At 37.4% G+C, this 15,755-nt stretch overlaps 1 long non-coding RNA gene across 2 annotated transcripts in view; it reads right to left on the bottom strand.

Annotated features, from left to right (window-relative positions):
* LOC136285991 (uncharacterized) overlaps positions 1 to 15,755 on the bottom strand; it is a 36,677-nt gene that overhangs the window by 8,320 nt on the left and 12,602 nt on the right. For both annotated transcript variants that reach the window (XR_010719655.1, XR_010719656.1), the window contains exons 4-5: positions 515 to 676; positions 79 to 140 (exon numbers count right to left, since the gene is read on the bottom strand). This is a non-coding gene — a long non-coding RNA (uncharacterized lncRNA). The remainder of the gene's footprint in view (positions 1 to 78; positions 141 to 514; positions 677 to 15,755) is intronic.

Here is a 15,755-nt window from a genome sequence, read left to right as displayed (position 1 = left end):
TAATGATGGAAGTTTCAAAAAAAAATAGAACAAAGAGGTGGAAGACTTTTGTATGTGCTCAAAACATGTCTTTAATACCTGAGAATCTCTGGAGCACACTGTACAATTGTGTAGGCAACTGCATCATATACCACTGGTCTCTAGTAGATATAAGAGAAAAAAATAGACTTAAAACAGAATACCACAAACAGCACAACAATATTTGCTTATCTTTGTTTTCCTTTTTGAAAACATCTTAAAGATTGCTAAGGAATCAACCTAGCTGCTTAGGTCAGTTTGAGCAAAAAATAATTTAAGGCTGCCAAAAATGTTAATATAAGTGCTAAAATTTATTTGGTTAATTGCTGGAATAATCAATAACCAATCTTCATTCTAAACTAGGTCCTTCATGTGTCTTAAATAACCCAATGGAAGATCATTTACATCTCAATAACAACCCTTAACAATGTCATGTCATCAAAATCCAAACTCAATTTCAATAATGTAGGTTAGTGACCAGTAAAGGACTTATTACCTGGGTCAAGTCCTTGGGGGCTATGGTGGGCCAATTGGTGAATGTCTTCCTTGTGTGTGGCTTTTGCTTCAAAACATGAACACGTCTTCCCATAGGAATGATCCCATTATTTGGTGCTATGTCATTTTCTAAATGGCTATACGTTACATATATTTCAGGAACCTGCAGCAGATTCATAGTATGAAGGTCAACCAAGCATAACAAAACAAAACAACAACCAAAAAAGGAAGCCAAAACAGACATCAAAGTAATATGCAGTAGAGCGCTTAAAAAAAAACCCAAATAAATAAAGCTTTGAAAGCTTATTTGGATCTTTACCTTGCTTTCATTAAAACGTTTCTGTGTAAGATGGTAATTAGCAGAAATGGGAAGTTAATGTATATTAGCCTTATGTACAGGCTAGGAAGAGAGAATGGCATAACTATTTTAAGATGCATTTTTAACAATGCTTTTGTGATACCAACACTCTTGCTGATGATATTGAAATTTTTATGTTAATTAAACAACCCCTAACCACTCAGTACATCTCAGATATATACACTTTGTAATTACCTCCATTATTGAAATAGCTAGTTTGATTTATCCTTGCCACAGTAACGTTCTAGCTTCTGTTATTTTTGTCTTTAGAAAAACATAGGTCCCAGTGAGGGAATATAAAACTATTACTGTAAATTAAATATTAAAGCTAACTTATTTTTGCATAAGAACACTGTCAAATAATGGTGATAACTATTCCTAAGAAATGAACTTTTTTTTTTTTTTGTATTTTTTGGAACACAAATTAAAATCTAATTTTCAGTTCTTTTGTAAATTCATATAGTTAGCGGGTTTAGTTTTACTGATGGCAGTAGCTTAACAGGGAGCTATTATAGTCTTAGCTTAGTGATTAAGAAATACAACATTTGTTGAAGAGCTAGGCCTTTTAGTCTAGAATGGATTATCACTTGATCCTTCCTTAAGCATTTTTATACAGGAGTGCATTATCCTTGGAGCCACCCTGGGCTCCATGCCTCATTAACCTGGGTGTTAGATAAATCAAAGGCAGCCTCAGAGACAAAGATAAGCAAACTGCAGGCCAGCAAGACGATGATGTATGGATCCAGGAGGCTAATAGGAAAGTATTGACAGGAAAATGGTGTGCTTATCCTGCAATCACTGCATATTGCAATGAGAGCTCCCAAAAGCAGATGGGATACACTTCAGGGAATGCAGGAGTAGGAGATTGTTAGGCAGAAATGGATCTTCACATCTTAAATTCTAACAAGAACTTTCTTTGGGGCTGCACTTCAAGCACAACAGAGAGGTTAGTACCCAGGCAACTGCAAACTCTAAAAAGTGAATTCATGGTAGGGGTAAACATTATTATTATTTTAAGATTGTAATATAACCACCAAGGCTGAATTTTGCATATGTCAAACATTAAAGCAAACACACTTTGAAGAGACAATACACAGAACAAAATTCCATATGCTGAGAAAAATAATTTCTTCAGCCTTCTGCAGAAAACAGCATTTCATCTGTTAATACCTTTCCAATGAGGAAGGCAAAAATTCTTGCAAAACAGGGTTCATTCCCTGTTTTCCCCTTGTGCTTGTTTTCCCTTCAGTTTGAAAGGTAACATATTCTAAAGAATCTAAGCCTTAGCCACAAATCACCTCTTAGGTCCAGTAAGTGATCAGCTTCCACTATTTGGAAAAAATGGAAAGTACCCCAAGTTTTGTAAGGCCAGCTGCTGGATTTCTGGGGTTTCTTTTCCAAGACTCAGTTCAGTGGATTGATTTTAGAAGGACTGGTTTGGGAGGGGGGATGGGTTTCATGTTTTTTGTTTAAAACACAGATTAAAAAATGGCTGCATTAAGGGAAAGACCCTCAGAAAGTTTTGGATCAATCTCAGTATGATTATACAAGCTCCTAGAAAATGAAGTTGGATATGACATGATTCATTATTCCCTTTATTTATTTTCCTTAACCATGGCCTATTGTAATATTTTTTGTCTTAAATGTGCTTAACCACTCTTTAAAAATAGTAGGTGTCCCCCCAAAATCATTTGCCATGCTGTCTTTTTCCTTCTGTACTTTGACCGTCAACCTAGTAATTTTAAAGTAATATTCCTGCAGATGACCCTGGGAGCAGGATCAAGCCCCAAGCCTAGACCCTTAAGAGCATTGATCTTATCTTCCCCAGTGTTGTGACTTACTGCGGACAAGGGCCAGGATGAAGAACACCCGGCAGCATCCTGAAAAGAGTAAACAGCTGAAAATTCGAGTGAAGCTAAATTTGATACACAAAATTTGAGGCTATTTCACCAAGCCTGGACCAGCCAGACTTTTCAATGCTCAACAACAGCTGGTGGTCAAAAAATGAATATGCCTTGAAGGAAGGTGCTATTTGCAGAGATCCTGTGTCTCTTGCTGCAGAAGTGGGAAGGGACATGGGGAGGAAATGACTCAAGCGATGGTGAGAAGGAATTCATGTTGTCCCAGTAATAAGGTAGAGAAGAGTAGCACAGTGGGCTCTATTTCCACTCCTGCTGTGGAGATACCAACCTCATATGAGAACACACTTTATTCTTCAAGTCTCACTTTTTCAATGAGTACCTTTGAAAGAAGCGTGGTCACTGCAAGTGAGCTGATGTGGAGATGGACATCTCTGGGACTAAGAGTCAATTCTTGTTTCAGGTTGCTCACCTCAGCATGCCTGAGGCTTGATGTACCCAGGTACTTAACAAAGGAAAATTTAGAAGGTGAGATGGTCCATTAACTCAGTACAATCCATACCATAGTGTATGGATTAAGGTTTGCACTTGACACTCCTAGGTGGAAACTCAAGGCAATGGGAGTTTATATACTCAGCCTTTGGTATGTGAGTTTTCCTTGCTGTGTATTCATCCCATGTTTTTCTGCCTTCCTACAGCCTATATCCAGCCTCTCTTCCAAAATTCCACCTGGCTATATGGACTACTGCCTCCTCCTCACCCATGTTCCTAGAAAAACTGCTCCTTCTTTTCTTGCAATCTCAGCACCACTAGGGAAAAGGATGAAAACCAATGTGAGCAAGCTTCTCTGTGGCTCCTTGGCTGATAAAATGGGAAAGTTTTGTAACAGGCTCAGAGGGTGCTGTGGGGGGAAATCTTGTCTCTAGGCCTGCTACAGGTTCGCATAATGAGAAGGAGGAGGAGGAGGATCTAAAGCCTTTGGTACTGACTTCAAACATCAGTCCCCTTTCCCAGCAATTCTCTGAGGCCCAACCAATCTCTACCAAGAAAGTGAAAAGAAAGCAAGCCATGGATTTATAATTTGGCTGAGACTGGAGAGGTTTGAATAGGGATGGTGAGAAAGTATTATCTGTGGTTTCAGCAGCATCTCTCTTTTCTAAGATGCTGACCTTTTAAACAAAAGGTAGAAAAAATATTGTTTCTAGCAAAATACTACTTTTAATCACCAAATCTAGTCCCAAAAATGCTGAACAGTCTTTCTTAATTATTTTTTTTCTAAATCAATTTTGTTTCAGGCAAAAAGATGACATAGAAAATTATAATCCAAATAGTCAAAGAGCAGCTGAATTAAAACAAACTGAACAAAGACTTTCATAAGGGAAAATAGCACAGAACTTGATGTATATGTTCATGAGATCTCCACCCTGAATTACTCTGCTTTGAAAGAGCTATGGAACTTTGAAAATTACATTCTTTTCCTTTAGCTATTCTGAAACAATGCTTCCAGAAAATATCCAAGTGCAGACTTGCTCTGAGTCACCACAGAAAGAAAAAAGACATAAGTAAACTATTTTGTAATTCTGAAATTTCTAGTAGCAATATTTTTCTACTATGGAACTTTTACAATTTTTGGTTGTTGCTCCACCTTCTCTCTCACTACCCCTTCTCCCCCACAGAATATATAACTGCTAAATCTGTGATATATACAGCCATGAAAATTTGGGAGTTTCCTTCTTGTATTCCAAAAACGCTTCTGCCATTTTCATCCAGAGGAATACTAGATGTGTTTTCTGTGATATAATGTTTCTGTTTTCTTGTGTGACAAAGTGTTGTATAAGACTTTCTATTAAATTTGAGCATTGCCAAATGGGATGAATCACAGCCTACAGAAATATAGAACTGCATATATATTTACATGCACAATCACAGTAATAGTTATGACCAGATATTGAAGGAGCTCAGTACATCACAGGTTCTGTTGCTTTTCTCTGTGGCACTGGCTTCCAGTCAGTTTTGGAAACCGTACCAACATCTACTGAGTTGGTTAATCAGAAGTTCTGTACTTTAGAAAATCTGTTCTCAATCTGGGTTCTATTTCTACACTTTTGAAAGGATATTTCTGGAGCTTTTAATTTCAAATTGTTGTTATTCCAACAAATAATATGATAAGAAAATGGAATTTCCTGAATTACAGATAATGTTACTATTATGATAGGCAGGGTAATACTACAAACGTCCTCCTTTGGAGGGGCATGTGGACAATTTGTCTAAGTTAGATGCATTTAGAAACTGAGCTGACCTTCAAATTTACCTGGTATGTTAAACAAAAATCCACTTTATCATGTATGCTCTAGGAAACCTCCAGTCAAGCCTTTATAAAAGCGATAGTAATGCAAATCACACCACTTTCAAAGCAACATGCTTAATAAATTAAAACACAAGCCTTATTTACCTACTTACTCACTTCTCAGTCAGCATGAGTTGATTCCCTGACAGGTTTACTAAAATACCACTTACTTGTTTCACTATCATCACTGACAGAAAAAAAAAAAAAAAGACAAGTACATTTTGCAGCTCAGCAGGTAGCTAGACAATTTTGCAAGGCTTAATTTTAAATATATATATATATATGTTATGTACGTGTTATCATATAATAATACATAATAAGAAATACAATACTATAACGCATTATAAGCATATACTATATTTTAGTGTGTATATATGTGTATGTATATATATATATATGCATGTATGTCTATACACTTCTAACAGTAATTCCCAGTGTGAACAAGGCATCCTAAACATTCTCCCCCTCTGAATAATAGACCAAAATTAACTAAGCGTGGCCTGAACGCTGTGCGTTTTCCAGCCGCTTCCCTGCTCTTGATTTGTTTGCTGCACTTTATCTGTTGCCCTGCACGGTCGCAGGGAGCAGGTTGATTAATGCCCGCGCAGGGCCGTGGAAGGGGCGGGCGCAGGCGGGCGGGCGCTCGCAGGAGCACTGAAGGCCACTGTCCCCGTGGTGGCGGCGCCTTTAACATCCCTCTCGGGGCCTGCCTGTTATCTGCCTGCCCCCACGGCCAGCAGCTGCGCTTCCCGATGGCCTGATGGACTGGCTCGTGTACCTGGGGACGCAGGCAGGGTGCATCCATTACTCATTTGTGACAATAACCAATCGAGGAAGATGTAGAACTCAATTCCAGCAGAAAGACCTATAATGTTGGAGTCAGGAGGTTATCGCTGTGGGACCTGCACCTTGCTCCTTACTCCTCTTATCGAGAGCTTTACGGCCCCTGCTGGAGCAGCATCTTGTAAAGCTGAGGGCTGCAGATCTGGGGCCCAGATTAGCATGCATCTTCCTAAATGCTACAACATTTAATTAAAAAGTAGGTGTTAGTCAAATTGTTACTGGCTGAGAAGGTGCTTTTGGTAAACGAGAGGCAAAAGCTAAAGTGTTTTGACACAGGAGGAGCTGTCAACTTCCTTCAATCATATCTTTGAGGAAAATGACATGTTTCTCACTCTTCTCATTTCACAGTGCAACTTTATACAAGAGACCAGCACAATCCCAAATCCACACCATAAAGCCTGCTAATCCAGGTGAGAACCTGTGATTTAGGACTGCCTAAAAAACCACAGCACTTGAAAAATTACAGGGGACATAGCTTTTGACAAAACACAGATGTTTGATGGCTGCCTATTCATATTGAAATGTTCTGAGAAAGAGCCTGTCTTTTAGAGAGAAATTAGTTAACAAAAAAAACAGGGAAGGTCATTACGATATGTACAACATAAGAAATGAAAAATTCACTTGGTGATTTAGAGACTTTAGATCCTAGGAGGATCCAGGTAGACTTTTTAGGCACCTTAGTTGTTTAAAACAACTTAAACTTCTTAAAGAGCAGATAGAAATAGTACTCATTTATCATTAATGCCTTAAATTATATTTAGGAAGATCATTTAATCAGTCATAGAGACCACGGATTCTGGCAGTACCTTAGCAAACTGTGCCTGAACTGGAAATGGAAAGAAATAGTCTAAAAATGGTTTTATCAAGAATAGAAAGTCCTGGGTTAAAAGTGAAAAAACTCTTAATTACAAAATTAGTGGTAGATGATATCACCATCTGCATCACCAGAATACAGAATAAGAAATTAATTTTATTTCTACAGAAGACTATAGTCCTATTAACTTGGCTATAAATCAGTAGATCTAATAAAAACAGCATTCAAAAATAATCTGTAATCTTTTTACACTTTCTAAGAAAACTTGTAACATTTTTAAACGGGAATGAATGAGAGGTTCAACCACAGAATATTTAGGCATAAAACTGACAATCAGTTTTATATATCTATCTCCATTTATATCTTCTTTCTTTAGGAGAGTACTTCATGATATATGAATGACTTTTTAGCATAGCTCATTTCAGTATGCTTTCCTCTGTACTTTTCCCAGGTTTGTTAACATATTTTAACCTTTTTTCAGCATTAACAATGTGGACTTTAGCAAATATTAATTATTCTACTGCATCAAAAGCCCTGTAAAGGTAGGATGAGAATAGAGACAGCAGTAAAGAACCTGCTGCTTTGCAACCCTAGAATAAAATTAGCCAAATTAAAAATTATACTGCGTCAGAATAAAATCAGGAGAAGCAAGACTTAGACAAATATTTAGAGCAAGGAGAATAAGAGCATCCTTGAGAAGGTGAGAGACAAAAAGGAGAAAAATAAATTTGAAACTGGAAATAAGCAGAGTCAAACAAGAGCTCTGGGTATTGAAAACCAGTATTTGCATGTGCAGAGAGGAGCTTGCAAAATATGGGAGAGAGAGATGATCACGCAGCTACTGGGTGAACACATCTACAGCTGGGCTACTTTGCAGAAGTTTGAAGAGCCAAAGCACCACAATACTAAAAGAGAAGAGCAGCAAGAACTGCCAGGTGACCACCGACCAGAGTGCTCCCTTCTTCTCTGGAAGGGCCAGAGCAGCCACTCTGAAATACTGATGGTTTGAAAAACTAGGAGAGACTTTCAGCAGTTTATCCTCTCAGGAGTGCAATCAGTTATTCCTGCTCTCCACTGAGAAATCAAACCCCATTAGAGAATCAGGAATGAGCATAGCTAAAATAGCTAAAGCTTGGCTGAGGATCTGGGTACTTAACAGCTCTTTTATCTGCAGCTGGAGAATACAAAAGAAGTGTCTAACCTCAGTCTTGTGAAAGGTTAAGGACACTTCTGCCTAAATCTCTCTTGTGAGATGTTTAGACCTTCAAAATTTCAGGAAATTCCAAGCTACTGGAAAAACAGCAGAGTCTACATACAAAAGGGCCTGTCTGGAAAATAACACAGACTATAAACCATAAAATTGTAGGTGTCTGGATCCGTGGTTGAACCACTGGTACTGGACAAATGTTGTTGTGCTTCCTGGTAAGCCAATGCACGGGCCTGCCAATGCAATGCCTGAACACAATTCAGGGAACAACTCCAGCCCAAGACTGCTCTCTCCCTGTTGTACGGGGAACTACCTGTGCTCTTGTTCAGGGGATTGGAGAACCACTGACCCACTAAGCTCACTGGTATAGTCTTTAGGTTCCTTGCTCCTAAAGCTGATGTAGACAGCATATACAGACACCACAGGGGCAAAAATTATAAAATTCATCGAATTCTTTATGCCATGACTACATGTCTTTTAATCTTTTAAACACACCCAGCGATAGAGATTCAACCACTTCCTGGGCAGCCTGTTCCAATGTTTGATAACCCTTTCCATAAACAGTTTGTTCCCTAATATCCAATCCAAACCTCCCCTAGTGCACCTTGCGGCCATTTTCAGTTATCTTGTTTCTTGTTACCTTGGAGAAGAGACCAATCTCCACTTTGCTACAACCCCCTTGCAGGTAGTTGTAGAGAGTGATTAGGTGTCCCCTGAGACTCCTTTTTTCCAGGCTAAACATCCCCAGCTCCCTCAGCTGTTCCTCATCATTGTGCTTCAGACCCTTTACCTGGTCTGTATCCCTTCTCTGGACTCTCCAGCATCTCAATGACTTTCTTGTAGTGAAAGATCCAAAACTGAATCCTATGTCAATACATATATATATATTCAGAGGTGGGATATATACATATATTTTCATAGTAGTATATGATTATATATATATGTCATTGTGAGCACGTCATGTGCGGTAAAACTACTTCTGATGAACTTTTGAACAGGATGCCTACATGTTGAATACCTAAGTCAAACCAGTGATGTATGCTACTTTAGAATCATCAGGGGAAAATTAATCGACTTCCAAAAGCAAACCCAGGCAGCTCAGGTCTGCCTCTTAGGAGGAGGTTAATTGTTCTCTGAAGGTGTTGCTTCCCCTTATTGGTAATCCATAAAGCCCAGAAAGATGAGATCAGCCTTAGATTTTAAATGGCTGGAGTAGGCAAAATGAGTTCTACTCCTGTGCCTTTTTGCCTCTCTGGACAACACAGCATCAAGTGTGCAAATCAGAAACACAGTCCCGGTCTTCTCTCACACATTGACATCCCACTTCATTCTCCCTAACAGTGAGGTTTGGTTCTCCACAGGTAAAAACTGAGTTCCTGTTTTCCAACTCTGGTTTGACTGCAGCAAATCCAAGAAATGCTTGTGAGATAGTGTCAGAAAACATTAAAAGGACAGAAAGCATGGTGGAAGAATAACTACTGTGCAGGAGTGTCTGAAAACAATATTCACAAATTTATTTTAATTTGGTATTATCTAGACAGGAACACTTTGAAATAGTATGCAGCTTAATTAACTTCAACTAGCATGCTTTTCTGAGCTAGCCTGCTAAACATGGGGTGAATCTGCAATAATATCTTTAGTCATTTTTAGGTCAGTTGTAGATTTAATTAGGTAAGCATGTGAATTTCAGCTTAGAGATGAGGCAAACAAGTTCAGATCCATATAGTTAGATCCCACCAGTTCACCCTGGTTTTTTTTAATTAATATATCATAAACACTTTAAATCAGTATACAATAAATTCACATTGTTTTCCACCCTATTTAGGATCACCTAGTCACTACCTATGACCAAAATGTTTGTGAATGTAAAAGGATCTACCCAGTTCTGAGGCACAGTTCTAATAAGCAAAATTACACCAGTGAAAAGGAAACTGCCTGTGCTGAGACTGATTATTGTTGGTTCTAACATTGAGTTTGTGCCTTTTTTTCATCAACTATAAATTAAATCATGACCAGAAATACTCTTTGTGTCTCTAGAATGGCTCATTAGTCACAACTAATAAAAGATGAACTTTCGAAAGTAGATCTGGATAGTGGACATTTCAACTGGACCACTTTGAAATAAAGTGTCTATAACAGGAGCCTAGTTAACTACAGACCAATGACAACAAGTTCAACCACATCAACTATAGTGATACCTGAGCTTCCTGTAATGTTCCAGAGTGTGAGAGTTTATCTTTTCTTTCTTTTTAGGATTTTGTGGTGATTCCCTTTTTTTCATGCTATCCCCTCCATTTGAAAGATCAGGAAAATTGAACTGCACCATATCTAAGTAACATTTTCAAAACTGCAAGTGAAAAAAACAGGAATGTCCTTTAATCTTGTGAAAAACTCACTAAGAACAAACTGCAAGCCTAACACTATATGACACAATGTGTTTTTTATTACAATGTATGTCCACCAAAAAATGAGTTATTACCTGTTTATCTGATTCTGGAATTCTGTGATTTTTTTTTTTTTTTTACTGAAAAGAGTTATCACACTTCTGTGTATATCCAGTATTAATTTCCCCTAGAGTTACTCACACAGTACATGTTACACAGCTTGTAACACAGTAGTAGTTTCCATGGCAGCACGAAGCACTTGAACCAAGTCTGTATGCAAGCTTTGACCATGTTCCATTGTCTTACACAAAAGTGGAGTTTGACAAAGTCTAGGTAGGTTTGGAACACCTCATGTTAAAATTTTCAGTTTAAAAACGTCAAGTATGTACTAAAGAATTTAATACATGAGTTTATTAAGAATAATTTAACTGCATCTCTGCATCTGTCTGGATGGAAACATCAGAATTCCTGGAGATAGAATAAATGTATATATAGCTGAATTTCAGTATCACTGTAATTGATGGAACACAGAACTTCAAAAACACATTCAAATCTCCATGAAGCATGAAAAGCCACTCCCAGCACGTATTTGCAAACAATGACAAATTCTTGAACTTAATTCAGTAGAAACTGGTAAAACAGAGAAAAATTTTCAACTCTCCATCTCTTTTAAATGGAGTTATACAGACAAAATATTCAATAGTAAAGAAAATTCAAAAATCACCTCAGATCAAAGGGCTCTGCTTAAAATCAGGAAATCATAGCTTGGATGGATAGTGGAAGTGTGCTTGGAGTTAGACTTTGCTACCACCGAAGGAAAAGTTAATGCAAAGTCATAAAAATATCTCAATAAGAAGAGTTATCTTTTAAGACTTGGACATCTGAAGAAATGTTCAGAAGTCTTAGTGCTTTTCCTGAGTCTCTCGTCTTCCATGATGGATTACACTGTCTAGGTGGATTGATATTATATCACAGATAAAATTATAAACAGTTGAATCTCTGAATTTTAAATTTAAAAGTTTAAACTTACCTTTAACTAAACTAAACTAAACTAAACTGAACATTAGGAGCTTAAAAAAAGTTTCAATGCTTTCATTTTCCCAGGAATTTCCACTGTGAGAGGTAGGAAATCATGCAAGTTTTCAAAGCTTGTGTTTTGAAAAGCATGATGTATAGTTTATATTATTTAAGAGTAATTGGAATAGCAAAATAAAATATATAAACCTTCATGTAATACAACACAATAAAAATTATTGGGAAAATATAAAATGCAAAACCTTTGAAACAAAGTGTGCAAACAAATAAAAATAGACTATATTTCACCTAATACATAAATAGGCCTTGATGATTTTTTAAAATTAAATCATTCATACTGTTTTTCAAAGCAAGATATCATTGGAACCAATACACTTGTTTGATGAATTCAAACTTTTTTCAGCAAGGTTATTTTCTCCTATAGGTCTTTCATGGAAATTATATTGTTGATATTTTGGTATCAGGATAATTTATAAGGTGTTGACTGAGTTTTAGTTAGCCAAAACACAAGACTTTTCTCAGTCATAATTCCCAATCAAGCTAGCAGGAGTTTTGTTCAAATCGAGGTGAGAAGCCTGATCCAATATAATGAAGTTTTAATGATTCAATGGAATTTGTAAAAAGGTTCTAATAAAAATTAACAACAACAACAAAAAATTGTTAGTTGTTTTGTTGTTGTTAAATGTCACCATACTTAAGGGGTGGAAGAGCTGCTCTCTTTAAAAGGAAGCACTTTCAAAAAAAGAATAACAATGATGGAACTTAGCATAATGCCAGCAAAGTAAATGACCACTTCATATTTATAAAATAAATCTGTCCCCTCCAAATCTCCAACCTTCCTTCCGCTGATCAGTACACAGCCCACACCTTAATTGCATTTAAGTCTGCTCAAGTGGAAGTTAAGAGATCTGCCCCAGAAAAATGTGATTCTGTACAGAGAAATAATTATATAATTAAATGTGATTTTCCTGTGTTTTATTCTCAATGTGTTTGTCTGCCAATGTTTTCCTCTCCCTTTCCTTCCATTATATCCCTTGTAACGGAGATGAAGCAGCCTTGGTTTCCACTGAGATGGAAGGACAGCAGCAGGTACACAGAAAGAACTCAAGATGCTTGCCATGAACCATCTACCACATAGAGCAAACCAGGATTTTTCCAGGATTATTCAGAGCCAATGCAAGCCTGCAACATACGGTGAAACGTTTGTCGTGAATATCCTATGGTGATTTTAATGGAGGAACAGTTGTTCACAAGTATGTGGAACTCCCCTCTTTTTTCTTTGTTTTGTCTTTCTTTTCTTTAAATCTTTTCCTCAGTTTTGTTATACGAACTTAACTTTTAAAAAATTTCCAGGATATCCACACTAAAATTACCTTCATCACTGACAAGTACAGAATGCTTTATGATAACTTTAGACATGACTTAAGCCTACAACATGATTCTAGTGAAATCAGAATGTATACTTTGTATGACTTCAGTTTCGAAAGCATAGCTTCAAGACTGCATAGAGTTTGTTCAAAGTTTCAGAAGCACCAGTGAACTGCAAACATATTTTCACTGGTTTGATTTGTGGGATTGGGGATCTTACATATTTTACATTTTTTTAAAAATATTTTAATTGTTAAAAACCGAAACAATGAGAAATAATAACACTAAATGTAATAGGTGTTATTATTTATAATAAATAATATTATAATTACTAAATTAGTAATTTAGTTTTAATGATACATAAGTTAGCATTAAAATATAAAGTACATAATTTCAAAATGAAACTTATGTTTGTATAAGAAAATCTCTAGACTCTTGAAGATTAAATACTTGTCTCTGATAGCTTTGATACCACTTGGGCAAAAGCAGAAAATGTGACTAAATATTGCCCTAAAGTTTGGCTCACATGACTGCAAAATCCAATGTATATAAGCTAAATATTTATCTGAAGAATAAGCTGTAGAGTAGAGATTTGGTCATTCCTTCTGTACCAATCCCAGAATATTGTAAATAACTGTAAATTATTGAAGTCATCCTTTAGAATACAATCACACACAAAACAATTTTTCATCTAATGGAAACCAAAATATTTGATTTATATGGCATTGTTTTACTGGCTAACCATTTCATTTAACAGATAAACTCTTTAATTCTATGCAAAGTTATGTATTTGTCAACACAGAAACAAAGAAATACATTCCTTGAGATCAAAGGTACAACATACGCTGGAACTCCTGGTACTTTGAAAAGTAATAAAAACTCTGGGTCTGGGTTTTTTTTTTCTATTTCCAAATGTGAAATCCCTTGTGCTTTTTACCCAAGACAATGCATGTGCTTGGATCAGCAGAGAATCTCAGGTAACACCACGCAGCAGCGTGTTGCCAGCTGTTTGGATGGACTACCCAATGGAACACCACTGTGGGCCCTTTTCTCCCCCTCACTCAGCACTCAGTGTAACAAGATACAAGAAGAGGCTGAGAAAAAAGTTCAGAGCCTATCCACAACTTTACTTATCTGCTACAAAACACGCAATTGGCTTTCTGGATGTTCTTGTACTACACTTTTTCATCTTGAGATGTGCAGAATGGAGTCCCCAAGCAATTTCAGGAGAGGGGTCCTGAAGCCAGGACTGAAACCTCACACCATGCTGTACCTAGAGCCTCAGATTTCCTTCCATGGAGTTCCACTGCCAATACACAGGATTGCAGTTAAACAATTGTTCACACTGATCTGTGAAAGGGGTTTTAGGCAGAAAAAAGAAATATAGACTTAGACCATGTGCCAGAGACGTCTGCAGAGGCTTACTGTGGTGAAGGTTTTAAAATTCTCTGCATACAAACAGTTAATCACTACAACCATTTAAAATGTCAGTGGAAAAATAAATGGTTTCCAAGAGCATATAACTGCCCAGATAACTTTCATCAGCCCAGCCACATGAAAGACCCAGAGGCAAGTGCAAAGCCACCATCAATACAAATGCCTGTGGAGTCCTCTCTGGTGCCAGATCCTGCTGCTTTGGCTATAAACAACATCTCCTGTAGTGCTGCATCTAGGATCTCTGGCTGCCAATCAAGCAGGAAAAGAAGGAGAAGGAAGAACTGTCTAATGCACTTGAGTAAATGTACCATTGCCATTAAGTACTATATTTTATACCTTTGTGGAGTGTGTGGTTTTGCAAAAGAGCAAACCTCCAAAATGTTAAAAACTCACTGCAAAGAAAATGTAGTGGCAGCTTTGATGCTTAATTTCTATGAATATGAACATTTTTATAGACTTCAGTCTCCCCACAAAACATTAGGCTAATGGACACTGGGCAGTTCTTCTTAAGTAACTTTATGGTCAGTCATTCTTGCATGTTTGGGTCAATCTGGGTGATGCTCATAGTGAGCAAGAAACAACAGACAGTGTTTGCAACGTGCATCCCTCTTCCTCATTGGTCCTGACACAGGTGCTCCCGTGGAGAGCAGGGTTTATATGCTGAAAGCAGACAGAAGAGCCGTGGCTTTGGGCTGCACACACAGCACACACCGAAGTACTTGCCCTTAGCAGTGCCATAATTCTGCACCTGTGTCTGAAGCAGTTTATTTTGTTTCACTGTGAACAAGGCTAAACATGATGCCCAAACTGGGAATATCTGATTTTGGTGCCCTTTTTTGGCTGATGTCTAGTCTGTCTCTTGGATTAGGCTCATGTAATGGCTCAGATTATCATGAGACTCAACCCAGTCACTGTATTTGTGTTCATTGTCAACTCAGGACATAATCAATGGCAAAAGAGCAGACTAGGCTCCAGCCTGCAAACACAAACTGTCTAGTTTTTATTAGGGTCCACATTTTCCACTGTGGCAGTGATGCCACTTCCACAAACCCATCTCAATAAGGAAGGAGTGACAGACTGCAATCCTAGCTATCTAGTCTATAATTACTCTGTATTTATTTAGATATGTCAGCAATAGCATCTGCATCAGGGGATAATTGCCCCCTCAGTTTTATGCTAGTAATTGACTGCAAGCCCAGAAGTGCAGACAGAAGGAAAAAAAAATAGAAACAGAGAGGGAAAAAAAGTCTACTGAAAGCTAAATATAAAACTTATCTCTGAAAGCTCTGATATTACTCAGACAAAAATGAAGCTATGAATAATTATTGCTGTCAAACTTCTACTAATGAAAATAATGTCCACTACAAATGTATCCAACAATTGCAGACTGTGGCTGAAGTAATAGTGTATGTAAGCATGTTGCACTTTCCTCTATTAGCTGTAAGCTTTTCTTCCAAATTGAAGTGTCTCTTCATTTATAGGTAGCTGCTAATATTTTAGGCAAACAGTGGAACTCAATTGGCAGTGCTGAATTTATTACACATTATACAAAAGCTCAGAACCTCCTGGCAGTACATAATTAAACAGTAC

Source organism: Chamaea fasciata, unplaced genomic scaffold (genome assembly GCF_029207755.1).
Source record: "Chamaea fasciata isolate MVZ Bird 193981 ecotype frontalis unplaced genomic scaffold, bChaFas1.0.hap1 SCAF_2, whole genome shotgun sequence".
Classification (NCBI taxonomy): domain Eukaryota; kingdom Metazoa; phylum Chordata; class Aves; order Passeriformes; family Sylviidae; genus Chamaea; species Chamaea fasciata.
The sequence above is the reverse complement of the archived record's forward strand: the minus strand, read 5'-3'. Positions and strand labels throughout refer to the sequence as shown.